General features: G+C 48.3%; 1 long non-coding RNA gene across 4 annotated transcripts in view; it reads left to right on the top strand.

Annotated features, from left to right (window-relative positions):
* Window positions 1–14,646, top strand: part of LOC128914010 (uncharacterized) — a 46,651-nt gene that overhangs the window by 11,888 nt on the left and 20,117 nt on the right. For all 4 annotated transcript variants that reach the window (XR_008468150.1, XR_008468149.1, XR_008468147.1 and 1 more), the window contains exon 2: window positions 14,274–14,384. This is a non-coding gene — a long non-coding RNA (uncharacterized LOC128914010). The remainder of the gene's footprint in view (window positions 1–14,273; window positions 14,385–14,646) is intronic.

The raw sequence follows: 14,646 nt of genomic DNA, 5'->3' as shown, positions 1-14,646 counted from the left end.
CTGGTCTGGTGGGAGGTGTCCCTGCCCAGGGCAGGGGGGTGGGACTAGGTGATCTTTAAGGTCCCTTCCAACCTGAACCATTCTGTGATTCTATGATCTCCCAAATGATGCTCCCAAGAGGAGGATGGATCCAGAAGGGGCACATCACAGGCGCAGCATCCCTTGCACCTCCTGAAAAGTATTTGCACTGTGTGATGTCTTTGTTTCAAGATATAATAAAGCTGGGCAGCTTGCAAGCCGTCGGCTTGTGCTTGCCTTCTCCCTGGTGTTCATGTGCTTGGCAGTGTCTTTGCTTTTGCTGAAGGAGTGTGGATTTGTTTTTAACTCTTGCTGCTCTGTGAAAGTAGAGAGCAATCAGAGAAAGAATAGGTTTGCGTTTTGCAGGCAGGCAGGGGGTGGGCACCAAAACCCGCTCCTCTTCTTTAATCTTGGGTGCTGAAGGTGATCAGAGCTCTTTATACAGACCTTTATCTCTTGGCAGCTGAATTAACTAGTGGTCCCAGAAAGCTCTTACAGAACAATTGATTTTATCCACTTCAGTGTCGTTATCTCTGTCCTATTGGCGCCCAGGCTGTTGTGCAGCCAGTTCTTGGATGGGGAAGGCTGAACGTGGTTTCCTTTCCTGTGGATATGTCCATATATTCTATGGATATATGAATAAAAACCCTGTTGATAAAAAGCATAGGTTTTGGGATTAGAGATTTAGATTTAGAGAGAAAATAAAATGCTCTCTGTCTGTAGCTGTGTGGGGAGCACGTGGCTGCAGCTGTAACAGCCTTAGAGTATGAATGGCGCAGGGCAAGGAAAACATGACCGGCGTTGTTTCATTGCTGCCTTGCCTCACTGTCTCTGCTCCGCACCTGGCCTGAGGACGCACGTGAGAGCAATACGAGATGTTCAGCCCCTTGTCATGTTGTGTCATTTCCTTGCCTCTGGCCTCAACCTAGGTCTTTCGGTTGCCAGCTCTTGCAATTTTACTGGTCGTCCTCCTGGTGATACATGTCATGTTGAACTCCCGTGTCATGGGAGCATGTGACAGAGAGAATCACGGCCCTTATTTTAATAAAACTTAATTCCTCTGCCTCCATAAAAATATATATGTAAGAAGACACAGCTGAGCCCTCAGGTCGAGATGTGAGAAGGCAGAGGGAAGATCTTCCCCCAGGGGGTGTGTGTGTATTTAAGCGCGTTCCTGGTGTGGGGATGTGGACTCCTGGCATCGTTAGAATCGCTGAGGCCCTTGCAGTGGGGATTGCTGGGGTGAAATGGGGTTTGAAGAGATTTGACGCTGGCTGTGAAAAAAAGTTAATGACCCAAGTCCTCCTCCAACTTCGTACTAGGTTAGTTTTTGCATCTTCTTTCCAAGGATAGAAGAAATTCGTAATGGCAACCAGGGCCAGAGCAAACAGCTTTAAAACTCGATGCACGTCCTCCCCCTATCCCATCCTTCCAGCTTTCCCAGGCACCTGCTTGCTTCCCTTCCGCCCACCCAGCAGAGACCCCACCATTAGCTCAGCAGCTTATCACCTGGCCAATTAAGCCCGTCCACCCCTGGTGCCTCCGTCTGTCCCCACACCCTTCCTAGAGCATCCATGACCCCCTAGGCATCGTGGCAGACTCCTTTCTGGAGCTAAGGGCAGTTGGGTCAGCCCCTCCTGCACGTGGTGCCGTGTAGCAGTGGGAAAAGTACTTCTCTTTTTATTAACCAGAGGTAAAATACACCAGCACACATAGTGGCATTTCCATACAGTTTATTTGATGGTCCCTCAGGCCTGGAAGTGAGCTGAACCCTTCCTCTGCCCCCACAGACCCTGGGACAATCAAAGTTGACTTTGTCCCATGTTTTACGCTGGCTTAGTACCCTACTGGGTCTTTCTGGGCTGCTGGTGGTTAGGGGGATGATGTTTTTTTGTTTGAAACCCAGAAATGGTCATTAAGGCAACCAGTTTGGCTTCCTGCATGGCTAAGTGAGAGAGCCCCAGCAATGTAATGGGCTGCTCTTGTGGGCCAACAGCTCCTGCTTGATATTTATAGAGAAATGGAGCTTTGAAAAGACACCATTTTTTAGCCTCTCCTGCTGTTCTCTAGCTAGGGCAGAGCCTTGCTGTTAATAAGGGAAATGCAGACATCTCTTCACAGCAAAGGCAAAAAATAAAACCCCTTTTGCTTTCCTTCCCATCTTGTCAGGAGCGCCCTGCTGTTCCCCTCCTCTTTCTTCCTATCTCACAAAGGGAGTGGATTTTCTCTCTGGGTTGTGCTTCTCGCTAGAGGACTGGTTGCTGACCGTGTCCATGCAGTATCCCTTCAGTTGGCTTTTAATGGCAAGCAGAAAGAAATGAGCAACGGTTTGGGAAAGGGTGAGTTTGGAAGACCTGGGGGGGTCTGTTGTGCTTTGGAGTTGCTGTATAGCCTTGGAAAAGTCACTTCTGTGCATCTGCTCTCTGCCTGTAAGCTTAGCCTCTGTCTGCATCAATGTGGTCTGGTTGACTACTTTAGTATTAAATGGTAGTCATGTGTCACTTTTAACCATATTCCATCCACGGAGGAAAATATGCAGGTGTTGAAACAAGGGTCACTTTGGAGCTGAGCCTCAGATGTTTGTGTTTCTCAGGTGCTTTCAGTGATATGACCCATGCTTTATGGTACAGGCTGGAAATACCACAAAAGGCTATTTTGAGCCCTGCTAGCTTTAATTGAGATCCAGGCTCCTACCAGCCCTTGCAAAATGAGCCTGACGGCCTGCACGGTGTTGCTCTAGTGAAAATGTGTTTCTTAAGCTTTTTGGCTGTGCTTTGGGTAGACATTTGTGGTCCGAGGTGTGTGTAGTCTCTGTCACCAGAAGAGTGGGAGCTTTGTCTCTGCAGGACTTGTTGGATGCGTGTCGTTTTCCCCTCTGGAAAATCACTGGCCATGCAATAATCTCCAATGAGAAAATGCTTGATTAAAAACTCGGAGGACGCTCCATGGTGAACGTACGGGAGAATCCATTTCCCAGCTCTGCTCCAGTCTGCAGGGGCTGTTAGAAGATTCATTTATTCTGCTCGAATCCTGCAGGTTTATAAACAGGGGCTCTTTTCTTCAGCTTGAGTTGAAAGCAACAACTTCCATTTGATTTCCTGTGGGACCGGAGCTGGCTGTCTCTTCCTCAGTTCAGGACTGCAGAAGCGGGGAGAAGAGGGGAGTGGGGAAATCCAGGAGAGCACCGAGAGGGTCTGTCACGTCCCACTCCCAGGAAAGAGGGGGGGTAAGTGACTTAAGATTCGTAAATTCTCAACGGTGCGGACTAAGGTGAGATAAATCTCAAGGTCCCTATACTGAAACATTTATTAGCTTCCCAAAATAGTTAGTGTAGGTTTTAACAAGTCCACGATAATTGGTTAGGTGTATAACAAATGATGGGAAGTAGTGAGGTGTGCGTTGTGTTACTGAACAACAGGTACAGGACAACTTATGGCAAGCGGTACTTAAGGTCGTACTTAAGGTCATTACTTCACAACTCTAACCGTTACTTAACAATTCTAAGAGAAAAGAGAAACTGAGGGACAGAGGAAGGAAAAGACGGCAAAAAAGACAGAGATAAAGAGATCACTGGTCCTGGTTCCAGCGTCTTTGTCAGGGAATCTTCCCAGGCATAATCATCATCTTTTTTGGAAAAATCTTCCTAGGCATGGTCTTCTTTCTTGGGAAGAATCTTCCCAGGTACTATCTTCTTCTATTGTTTCTTCTTTGTTCCCCCCTAGGGGCACTTATTTTCCCCTTTTATGTTTGCTGAATCAGCATGGTCCACCCCCCTTGCAGAGGACAGCCTCGGCTCAGGTTTCTCCCTTCTCCCAGGTGATGTGTAGTATGATTTGGGTGGAGAGACGAGTGCCATGGTCATACATGTTTAGCATGATCTCTATAACCTTCATTAGCATATGCAGGGGTGTGCGCTTTCACATGCGTTTCACGGATAATGAAGCAAAGGTCACTCGTGGGACACAATGGCCTTGAGAGCTGAGAACTAGCGAGCTCACCACACAAGTGGCAGAACTATCCTGTCTTCACAAGACAGGTCTCCCACACTTTCAGGTGCCAGAAGTGTGAGCCTTATCAGTTCTTGGAAGGCCAGGTCTGCATTATTTATTTCCTTGCGAGTGTTTGAGGCATTCCACTGAAGGCTTGGAGGGCCTCCTGCCCCTCCGCAGGGAATTTACACTCCGTCCCTTACAGGGTCTTGGTTTGGGCCGAACTAGGAAAACCTGCATTGTGGCAAGGATGGGTAGCAAATCTTGTGATTACATGCCCAGTAAAACTTGCGCCGCTGCAGTGGCGGTTTCCTGCCAGAAGGATTAGCCCCATCTCTTGCTGCAGCATCCCTGCTGTGGGTGAGTGTTTGAGGAAGGGGCTGAGGACATGATTTGGCTCTTAGGCTTAGGCTGAACTGCATGACTTTAGAAGGTAGGGGTAACGGACAGCTTTCCCTGGGCTGGTGCAACACTCGTAACAACACGCTGGCATTTCTGAGGCCTCTGAATGTCACCAGTATGTTGAAGATAGCTTTGGGCTCATGACTGAGAGATGTTATCACACAGAAACCCACAGTGCCTGAGAGTTTGCAGAGCTCATTGCAGGACCGAGATTGGAGAAAACAGGCGGCCTGGCTTCTCCTTCTTTTTTTTTTTTTTTTTTTTTTTTTTCCTATGCCGTACCCGCGAAGATTCAAACACTTCTGGGACCTGTACAGGCCTGAGGCTTTTTGGTCATTCGGTAGCTGGTGGGGTCACTTTCACCTTGCAGAATGGATTGAAAGCCTTTTAATTGGAGCTCCTCGGCCTCCTGCACAGGGATCGAAGGGCTGTGCTCCTTGGCTTGTGAGACAGAATGACCGCAGTTGCTGCAAGAGAGCGGGAAATCGACTCTGTAAAGCTGTCCAGAAAGCCTTGAATTCAGGTACAAGCCTCAGGTTTATAGGAACATAAAAGGAGCCATGGAAGCTAAATATGGGTCAGAGCACCTGCAAAAAGAAAAACTGGAGGGATTGCGGAGTTACCCTAATTTCTCTGCCTTCGGATTTCTCTGCTGGTTTCAAACCTGCCTGGGATCCTTGTCTCTGAAGGAGTCTTTGGGATCTACATGAGGAAGGGATTTTACTGGGGAAGGCGGCAGGCAAAAGACCTCATCTAAATGCCTGTACTGCAAGGGTCGCATGCTGCTCAGTCATACATGAGATGCTGCTGGCTGTGGTGTCCCTGTTGAGCCCCAAGGGAGGTCAGGTACCCAGAGAGGAGTGAAGAGCTTTACACGTGTCGTTGACCTGGAACTTCCACTTTGCTTCCCTCTGCTCCCTTATCAGAGGATTACCCCATGCAGCTCTGCATGCCCTCCTGGGCCCTTAGCAAGGATTCAGCTGCTCTGCAGTCCCCGGCTTCATCACGGGGAAACTTTTTCACCTAGTTGCTGCCAGCTTGCGTTTGGCGACCCTGGGTGTCCTGTCAGCTGTTACAGGCCATTAAAGGATTTGTTTCTTGGTGTATGAAAAGGCTTAATTCAATTCTCATTCTCTCCTGGCATTCCTCGGAGGTGAGTGTGTCCCCTCGGCATGAATCCTCTGATACCGCTAATTGACTTGAAAGTAGCTCGTGTCTCCTTGGAAATGTCACCCAGCCCTTTTCAAGTGCAATTCCAGGCAATCAGGATCAATATGTTTCTTTAGCTAAGGGTATTAGCACATGACTGACAGCCCTGCGGCATTAGCTTATTCATATGGACTTCCAGATGCTCATTTTTCTTCCCTGTCTCAGCTCTGGTCCCAGGAAGGGGAGACAGAGCTTGGAGTGGAGCCATCCCCCGGGCCGCCGTTCACAGAGCACTGGTGGGTACAATGCTGGCTCTGCCACGCCTGCCCCAAATCTATAGGGTGCTCTCGTCCCCCGTCTCCCATGTGAAATTAAATTGCATCTCCCCATCCACTTGTTCATAACGTCATGGCCTGGAGACGTTTCGAAAAGGCAAGGTCTGAATTTTTCTGCCCATGTTAATCGGCGCAGTGCTTTGTTTGATGTAAGAAAAGGTGTCAGCATTTTTTTGCAGTACCTTTGCACAGAGAATATTGTCAGTGTAATTATCTCTCCTCGGATCCCCGCCCCCTCACGCTCCTGGGGAGGCTGCAGTCCACAGCAGAGGACTTCCCTTACTTTCCTTGTCGTGTGGTGACGCTGGGGTGGTCCTGGTGCTGTCCTGAGCCAACATTTGGGGTGTTGATTACCGTCTTTCCCTCCTGCTTTCTTGTCTAAGGAATGTTTGTGAATTTGTCTTCCTAGCAGCCCTGCGTGGAAGGGGAGTGCTGCTCTCTCTGCGTAGAGGTAGGGGGGTGAAAGCACTGGGAAATGAATTTAGAGGAGTTTACAAAAGCACTTGAGGCAGAGCTTCTGTGAGTGAATTTGATCTGGGCCCAGGTGCCCTCTGCTTTTCTTGCCTCCCTCTCTAATAAGGCTGCCACGGCTGATGCACCCACACGGCTTCTCTGGAGAGATCTCACGTCCCTCCTGTGCCCCAACTCTGCCTCTTGCCTTGGGAAGCAGAGGGTACCGAGTCAGGGGACCTCGGAGCAACAATTCAGAAGCAGATCAAAGCATATTTCGGCTTTTCAAAGGAAGAAACCGAGATACTGAGAGACCAAGAACCACGTCCTAAGTGAGACGAGGCTTCTCAGACACAATTCTTCTGGGTGCGCGTCACACTGCCTTGCATCTAGCGGTGCTCCCAGCTCTTGAGAAAAGCTGCTCCCTGGCATCGGTGCATGTTAGAGCCGCAAGGAAAAAACCTGAAGTTAGGTCCCAACCAGCAAACATTAATGTACAGAGGAACGAGGTGTGCTGCACTGTGGGACTGGGAAAACTTTGAGGGCTTCTCTGCTGTGCTGTGAATTCGAGTGTCTCCCTTGCAGGGCTGCTGAAGGCACGTCATCTGCTGCCGCCTGGGGTTTGTAACTGCTACAGAGGCAGAGGTGGGGAATCTGTGTCAAGGAGCTGCTGAGAGCACATTCCTGAAAGCCACATGAAGAGATAAACAAGAAAGCCTGGAAATCTTAATCCGTGAGGCTGCCCGGATACCTGGCTGCAGGTGCCTCTGACTGAATTCTATGTCCTCTAAAATTAGTCACGAAGGAGTTAACATGCATGCCCTGTGAAATAGCCAGAACAAGTGCATCCGAAACTCTGGCAATCAGAGGCAAGCAACAATTATTAACGCCTCGGCATTTAATGTGGCAGATCGCGTACGCCCCCAGTTATATTGTTGTTCAATTCCAGAGCACTCGGAGTTGTCAGTCAGCAGGTCCATAGATCATGGCGACCTTAGCATCATGTCAAGGGGCTTCACTCCATCAGGGATAATGAACATCTCCCACCGGTTTCTTCCCATCATTCATTTGAGATCCAGAAGTTCGTCATGCAAATGACAAACAATGTTAATTTTCTGCAAATAATTCCTCCAGATGTCCGCGGGATTCCAGCACTCCTTGCCCAGAACAGTAAAATATGTTTGTCTTCCTCCCTATAATTCATCACCAGGCCCACAAATCTCCTCAAACTCTCTTTAAACAAAGCGGGAGAAAGAGCACAGAGGATAATAGTTCACTGCAGACGTGTCTTGCAGTCTCTCTGTGATGCAAACAGAGGAAGAAGTGGTGGAAGACGTCAATAAGTTTCTTCTCAGGTGAGCTGACTTTGGCTGCACTCAGTCTTGCAAGTGCAGTGAGTGTGAGGGTCTGAGCCAAGCCTCACACAAACACAGGTCCATGTGGGAGGAGAAACTCAGGAGGAATATTTCTGGGCTTAAAATTTAGGCCTGGCATGCACGAATGGCTGGATCTGGAGCGAAACCTGCTGCAAACCTTGTCTGCGTCACTAGGGGACCCTCCCTCGGTTAGGCCTTATCGTGGGCCTGTATCAAGTTGCGTTCTCCAATGAGTACCGAGGCAAATAGGCAGAGTTTGGTTCCTGCAAGCATCCCTCAGCTCCCTAAACTCTAGAACCAGCCAAAAAAAACTATGAAGGGCTCAAATCCAGGGAGGCTTGGGCCACAGAGTACAAGAAGTTTTGGCTTGGACAAATTTGAAGATATGATGCGGGGATTAGCCCCAGCCAATGTATCTGGGATAGGGTAGGCCCATGATGAAGAAGCGAACAAAATGGCTCTATTTTTTACTCACGCGAGAGGTCAGCAGGCAGCCAGGACAAAAATCCAAGGAGGATGGTGCAAATCCTGGGCTCCTGCCAATGTTCCAAGGAAAGTAAAGTTCAGGAGAGTCTGGGGGCACCCAGGTTTGCCTCAGGCTTGAAGAATTTCTGTACTTGGGATTTATTTGGTTGGATATAGAAAAATATAAATTTAATTTGATTGGATATGTATAAATATATGTATTGTTTTATTTGGTTGGACATGAACGAAAATAGGATAGTATGTTGATAGGACGAGGGGCAATGGCTTCAAACTGGAAGAAGGTAGATTTAGATTAGATATCAGGAAGAAATTTTTCATTATGAGGGTGATGAGGCACTGGAACAGGTTGCCCAGAGAAGCTGTGGCTGCCCCATCCCTGGAGGTGTTCAAGGCCAGGCTGGATGGGGCTTGGAGCAGCCTGGTCTGGTGGGAGGTGTCCCTGCCCAGGGCAGGGTGTTGGAACTAGGTGATCTTTAAGGTCCCTTCCAACCCAAACCATTCTGTGATTCTATGATAAAAACATGGACATCCCAAAACTCTTTCTCCTTTGGCTGCTGAGAGTACCCAACTGCATGGTCCTGCCTTGTGTTGGCACCCATAAAGTGCTTCAGTCAGCTTGGGGGCTCAGTCCTGAGTTACGGCATGGAAATGTCCTGACCTGGAGGCAGGACTGTCTCAGCACAGGTGAATGATAGAGCCACCCACTAAAAGCATGGCGTGCGTGTGCTGGAGGAGACAACATGAGGCCCCTCTTGCCGATAGCACAGCTGAGCAGCGTGTGGTGAGTGAGTCACTTAACAGAGTACAGCGTTGAACGCTCTTGGAGCATCCTCTTGACTTCATCAGGGCTTTGCTTTGGCAGGTGGGTGTTGTTGCTCTGCTCTCCTCGATCCGTTTGCAACAACCCTAGCAGGCCCAGCTTTGCTGTGGCTTTTTCCTCCCTATTCCCCCGGCTCCTGCCAGTCCTCAAAGCACACACCCGCTCCCTCTCCTGCTAGGAGGGAAACCCTTTTCACACCGGATGGGTTTTTAAAGGTCCCTCTAAGCAGCAGCTGCTGGGTGGCTTTTTGGTTTTTTGGCGTATTTTATGGTGAGCTGGAAATTAATTTCTTTTTCACAGGTGTTGGACTATCCATTCCCCATGTCACAGTGCAGAATGAGCTCGTAACTCTCTTGACTGCCTCGTGGCTGAGTTATAGGGTTTTCTGTAGCTTAGCCCAAAGGGTTTAATTTAACTGTGGATGTTTTGAAGAAAGCAGTGGAGATCTGACAACTGTCTAGTGCTTTTGCTGTCCGTACACTTGGAAAGGTTTTTCTTAATGTTTGACTGAAAGATTCCTTTTTTAAAATTAAGTGTAGGGTTTCTTGTCCTTTCTACAGGTGGGGAAAGGTGGGTTTCCTCCCCCCACCCATTTCCTTTTTGCTCGTCTGAAGACTGTAACCATGTCTCCATCCTCTCTAGACTGAGCATCACAAATGCTTTCCATCTCTCCTTGCCAGCCATCTCCTATAGATTTCCAGTCACTGTAGTCTGTCTCTTTTGGACTGTCTCCAATTGTTCATACTGTCTTGGAGCATCCCAAACTGGACAACGTGTTGCAGCTGAGATCTTAACAGTGGCATGTGAGGATAATTTGGACCACTTACGCATGACATCTTTTTCTGCTTTGATCCTGGTTGCCCTTGGCATGATCTTGAACCTGTTTTGGGACAAGTGGGGTGAAGTGCTTCAGTTACTGTCTCGGCCACCTGTTGTTGTCTCCTTGTCACTATACACAGACACCAATAAGACCATCTGTTGTAGGAACCTGTGTCTTGAATCGGGGATGCTTGGGTGAGGTAATATGAAAGGACAAAAGATGCAGTCTGCTTGCAGGAACTGAAGCTCATTAACCCCTCTGCAGATGCTCTCTGTATGCGCTCCTTCATGAGACTATTTACAGGTGGATATGTATGCGATGCCTATTAATATGCAACCTGTGTTGAGTCCCACCTTAGCTTATTTGCCGTAGCTTTACCAAATGCCTTCTTGCAGCAGGATCGATGCCATGTGGGTTGCTTGTCTGGCAAGTCGAAAGACTAGAGGAGCCACTAGGGACTTGAATGTAAACCCCCTGCAGGGTTTGGGGTCAGTCCCTGGGTATGGCACTGGGGCTTTGCTGCCTGTTTAGCGTTCCTTCCATATGGGAAGAAATGGGTGGGGTTGTGTCCACTGGAACAGTCTCCTGTTCATAAAGCTGTGAAGGAGCTATGGGGAAAGAAACAAATTCCTCGCTCTTTCCTCATCCCTAGCTCTTTGCCTTTTTGTAGTTTCTCCTTACAACCATCACCTGACTCATGTTTTTTATGCCCAACTCCTCTTTGGTCCCCTTAATGAGTAATAACATCTTAATGACACTGTGCCATGGCTTTGTCCCTGCGGGGCAGCATCTAATCCTGTAGTATTTGCTTGGTTGACCGGGTCACTGGTTTTACTGGACTTGTGTGAAGGACTTGGTACGGATCCAAGTGGAGTTCAGGGGATGGGCTATGTCTTGGGCTCTTGCAAGGGGGTGATTATATTTCTTCCGGCTTTGATACACCTTCACTTTGGGGTGTGAAGAGCAAAACCAAGACATCTAGTTGTGGAGCAGGATGGCAATAACAGTCATTAGCAGGAGAGGATTTGGCATCCTGGGGTGCCATCCTGGCATCCTGGAGAGGATTTATGGCATCCTGGGGTGCATGAAGAGGAGTGTGGCCAGCAGGTCGAGGGAGGTCATCCTCCCCCTCTACTCTGCCTTGGTGAGGCCGCACCTGGAGTACTGTGTCCAGTTCTGGGCTCCCTGGTTCAAGAGGGACAGGGAACTGCTGGAGAGGGTGCAGCAGAGAGTTACCAAGATGATGAGGGGACTGGAACATCTCTCTTATGAAGAAAGGCTGAGGGATTTGTGTCTCTTCAGTCTGGAAAAAAGACGGCTGAGGGGTACCTTATCAACACTTATAAATACTGAAAGGGTAGATGTCAGGAGGATGGGGCCAGGCTCTTCTCAGTGGTGCCTGGGGACAGGACAAGAGGTAATGGGCACAAACTTGAGCATAGGAAGTTCCACCTAAACATGAGGAGGAACTTCTTTCCTTTGAGGGTGGCAGAGCCCTGGCACAGGCTGCCCAGAGAGGTGGCGGAGTCTCCGTCTCTGGAGACATTCCAAACCCTCCTGGATGTGTTCCTGTGCCACCTGCTCTGGGTGACCCTGCTCTGGCAGGGGCTTGGACTAGATGATCTCCAGAGGTCCCTTCCAACCCTATGATTCTATGATTTGATCCCAGCCTGCCCGCTTGTTGGCTCATTAGCTAAGCCAGCTGGAGGTAGAAGGGAGGGCAGGTCCAGCCAACAGCTGGAAAGGGTGAGTAGAAAACCTCAGCCTCCCGAGGGAGGGAGTGACTGAGGTCCTCAAATTGTTCTCCTCCTCCTTCTGTTCAGGACTAGCCCTAAACTAGAGCGTGGTTCTGACAAACCCTGAGGACCTTATGACTTCCTAGCAGTCAGAGTGGAAATGCAGATTTACTGTGATGCGCTGGTGTAACTGCTCAGGTTACGCTTGTGTAAGTACAAGACACGCTGCCTTTGATTTAGCCTCTGTCTTGGTGGAAATGACCAAAGAGAACCTGCAAAATCCCCAGTGTTTCTCAGGAGTTTACCCCCAAATGTGGAAGTAAATCAGTGCAACTGGCTTGTCTCGCCTTTACCGGAGTCTTGCAGGCAATCATCTATTTCTGGCTTCACTTGGATGCTGTTTGCAGTCCAAATACTGACAAGTTCTGTGGGACAGCCCCCATCTCCACCTTAAACTTGTCTCCTGGAGTCAGGCGATTGGATGAGACTCTCTTTCATCTAAGTGCTTTTTATAATCTTTCTGATCTGGGGAGGGAAGCCGGCAGATGTCATCTTTAAAGGTAAGGAAAATGGAGCCAACATTTTGTATTCCAGAAATCTCATTATTTTCCAACGAATATGCTGATTTTGGATGCTGGGGTTTGGCAGCGATACCAGGGTCAATGCTGAACAAAGCAGAAGTAGGTTCATCCTAAAGAAGCCTGCATGTGTAAAATACGCTTTTTTCTATACGGGTGGAAAACGTGAATTCTTTGTGTCATGTCAAGGAGTGAAGCATTGTGGGTAATTTCCCTTTGACTCCAACTTGATAGTAGCTTTCACAAGAGGAAAAAGTGTGTTTCAAGAAGTTACTTGACACTGATCTGTCCAGACTACTTTTCCCAGGCTGGATTTGGGGAGGGATTATCTCAGATTTTCATTTAGTTCCGAAATCCTGGGTATTGGTTTTATAAACTAAAACCCATTCGCAGCAGGTTGCTTGTTCTGTCTTGTTGTTTTAGCTTGATGCATAGGAAGGAATTTAAATTTTCTGAAAGGATGGGGCCGGAGCCTCGCCAGGGTAAATCAGCATCGTTCAAATATTTAAAGGCAGATGCATCAATACTGGCAGCTGAGGATCTGGCTTACTTTGATTAAAATCTGATCAAGATTACTCAGCCTTACCGAGGGACTTGGATTACCAGTCTATAAAAAGAAGAGTAGAAGAGGAGAGGACATTAAATACAAAAATAATCCAATGAAGGACGTGAAGCTAAACTCATTGCAAATTGAACAATAATGAAAACATCCTCCTTAAACAGGTGGAGGGCAGCAGGGCTTGTAGACAGACACTGTGCTTGGAGCTGGGTCTGAGGCAGAAATGTTGCTCTTGGGTTTCTCGTGGCCGTGGCCCAGTCTTTTAAAGGCAAATTTTTTTTCAAAGGAGAGCCTTGCTCATGAGAAAATCCCCAAGGGAGTGTGGCAGGAGGAGACGTGGGTGACAAATCCTTTGGAAAATCGTTGCCTCTGCTTCCTCAGGAGACCTGGGTTGGTGCCAAATGTCACTAGCAAAGAGGTGATTGATGCTGAAGAACAGAAAATCAGCTGTTACAGATTTCAAAATGTGAAACGTGCATTTGGCTTTAGGGTTTCTTACAATGGTTGAACTTCCCCTCTCCCCTTCCATTGCAGCATTTTTTTCTTCCCCTGTTTTTTCATTCTTTTCTAAATGTAAAATGTATTTAGGGAATGTTATTATGCCATGTGATTAGGCTTGATGGACAGTGACTGATAGGGATGCTGCACCAAGGCCTTTGCTTGCTGGGTGGTCAGCACGGGTCTGTCAAACCACTGAGCACGTCTAGCTTTCCCAAGGTTTCTTTGGCGTATGGTCCGTAAGCACAATAAAATCTGGTCTTGCCTGTGCTCTTGTGAAGTAGTGGTGTAGCTACCGGTAGGGCGGGCATGCTTGGGTCCTAAGCTAGATGGCTTTTGAAGTGTCCAGACCCTATTGGGGCCAGCAGATTTATCTCTCCTCTTAACGGAGCATACCAGCTTGCTCAGTGGCTTGCTTCAATGAGACGAGCATCCCTTGGTGATCTTTGTTAAAAATACGTAGAAGGAGATCTTGCAGGATTTGTGACTAGAGTGTCCTTTTGTATCCAAGACAGGCAACAGTGGACAAGATGCACAGTGAGCTAGCTGTTTAGGAGTCTGTCTGGGGTGACTAGAAGATGCTTTGACTGCATCAGAGGACTCTGGCAGCCTGGAGAGTGGGGCTGAGTGGCCTTAAAAATACTGGTGACTTAAACTGGTGCATCTAAGGTTGTTGGAGGAAAGGCGAGGGGGACATTGTGGGTCATCCTGGACCATCCATATACATGGATGGTCAGCGATATCGCCTGAATGCCCCAGCAGCTATGCCAGTCTGTCTAGTTTTCTTTAATTGGAATTAGGGTCAGATGAGGATAAGATTGTGTTTTAACAAGTATTTGTTAGCAAGTGCTTTCTTCCCCCTCTCCCCCCCAATATTGTTAATTTTCCTTGCAGTAACACGTGCGTGGTTCAGCTTCTGTTGCTCCATGTGTCATGCTCTGTTAGTCCATCTTGCTCGGAGCCACAGAGCGGAGGGAGCGCTGCCAAGGCTTTTTCTGGGAATTTGCTCTGGTCCTACTGCTTCTCTGGGAGTGCTCAAGTGATGTTTTGTTTACAGGGGGAATAAAATGCTTAAATGTCAGCTTCTGAACAGACTATCGGAGACCCAAGGCAAGGACCAGCTGCCTCTTTGTCTCTGTGCTTGGGTGCCTACGTACACATAGCCATGGTAAGTTTGGGGCGATGACTTTTTGAGAGAGAGAATTGCTAAGCAGTAAATGTGACCTCCTTGCCCTATTTTAAAAGACGTGAGACTTTGCTTAAGGCAGCCTTAACAGGAAGGTTCTTCCCCCTGCCGGTCCTTTCCCAGGTGCAAAAACGGGGGCTACAAGTGGCTGTGATACCCTGTGGAGGAGCGCTCCTTTCTGTCTGATATGCAGTTGCATTTTCACTTGGGTTGGGTGTGAAATGGTGTTTAAAACCATTGTTAA

Source organism: Rissa tridactyla, chromosome 8 (assembly GCF_028500815.1).
Source record: "Rissa tridactyla isolate bRisTri1 chromosome 8, bRisTri1.patW.cur.20221130, whole genome shotgun sequence".
NCBI classification, from domain to species: Eukaryota; Metazoa; Chordata; class Aves; order Charadriiformes; family Laridae; genus Rissa; species Rissa tridactyla.
This window is presented reverse-complemented; position numbering and strand designations above follow the sequence as displayed.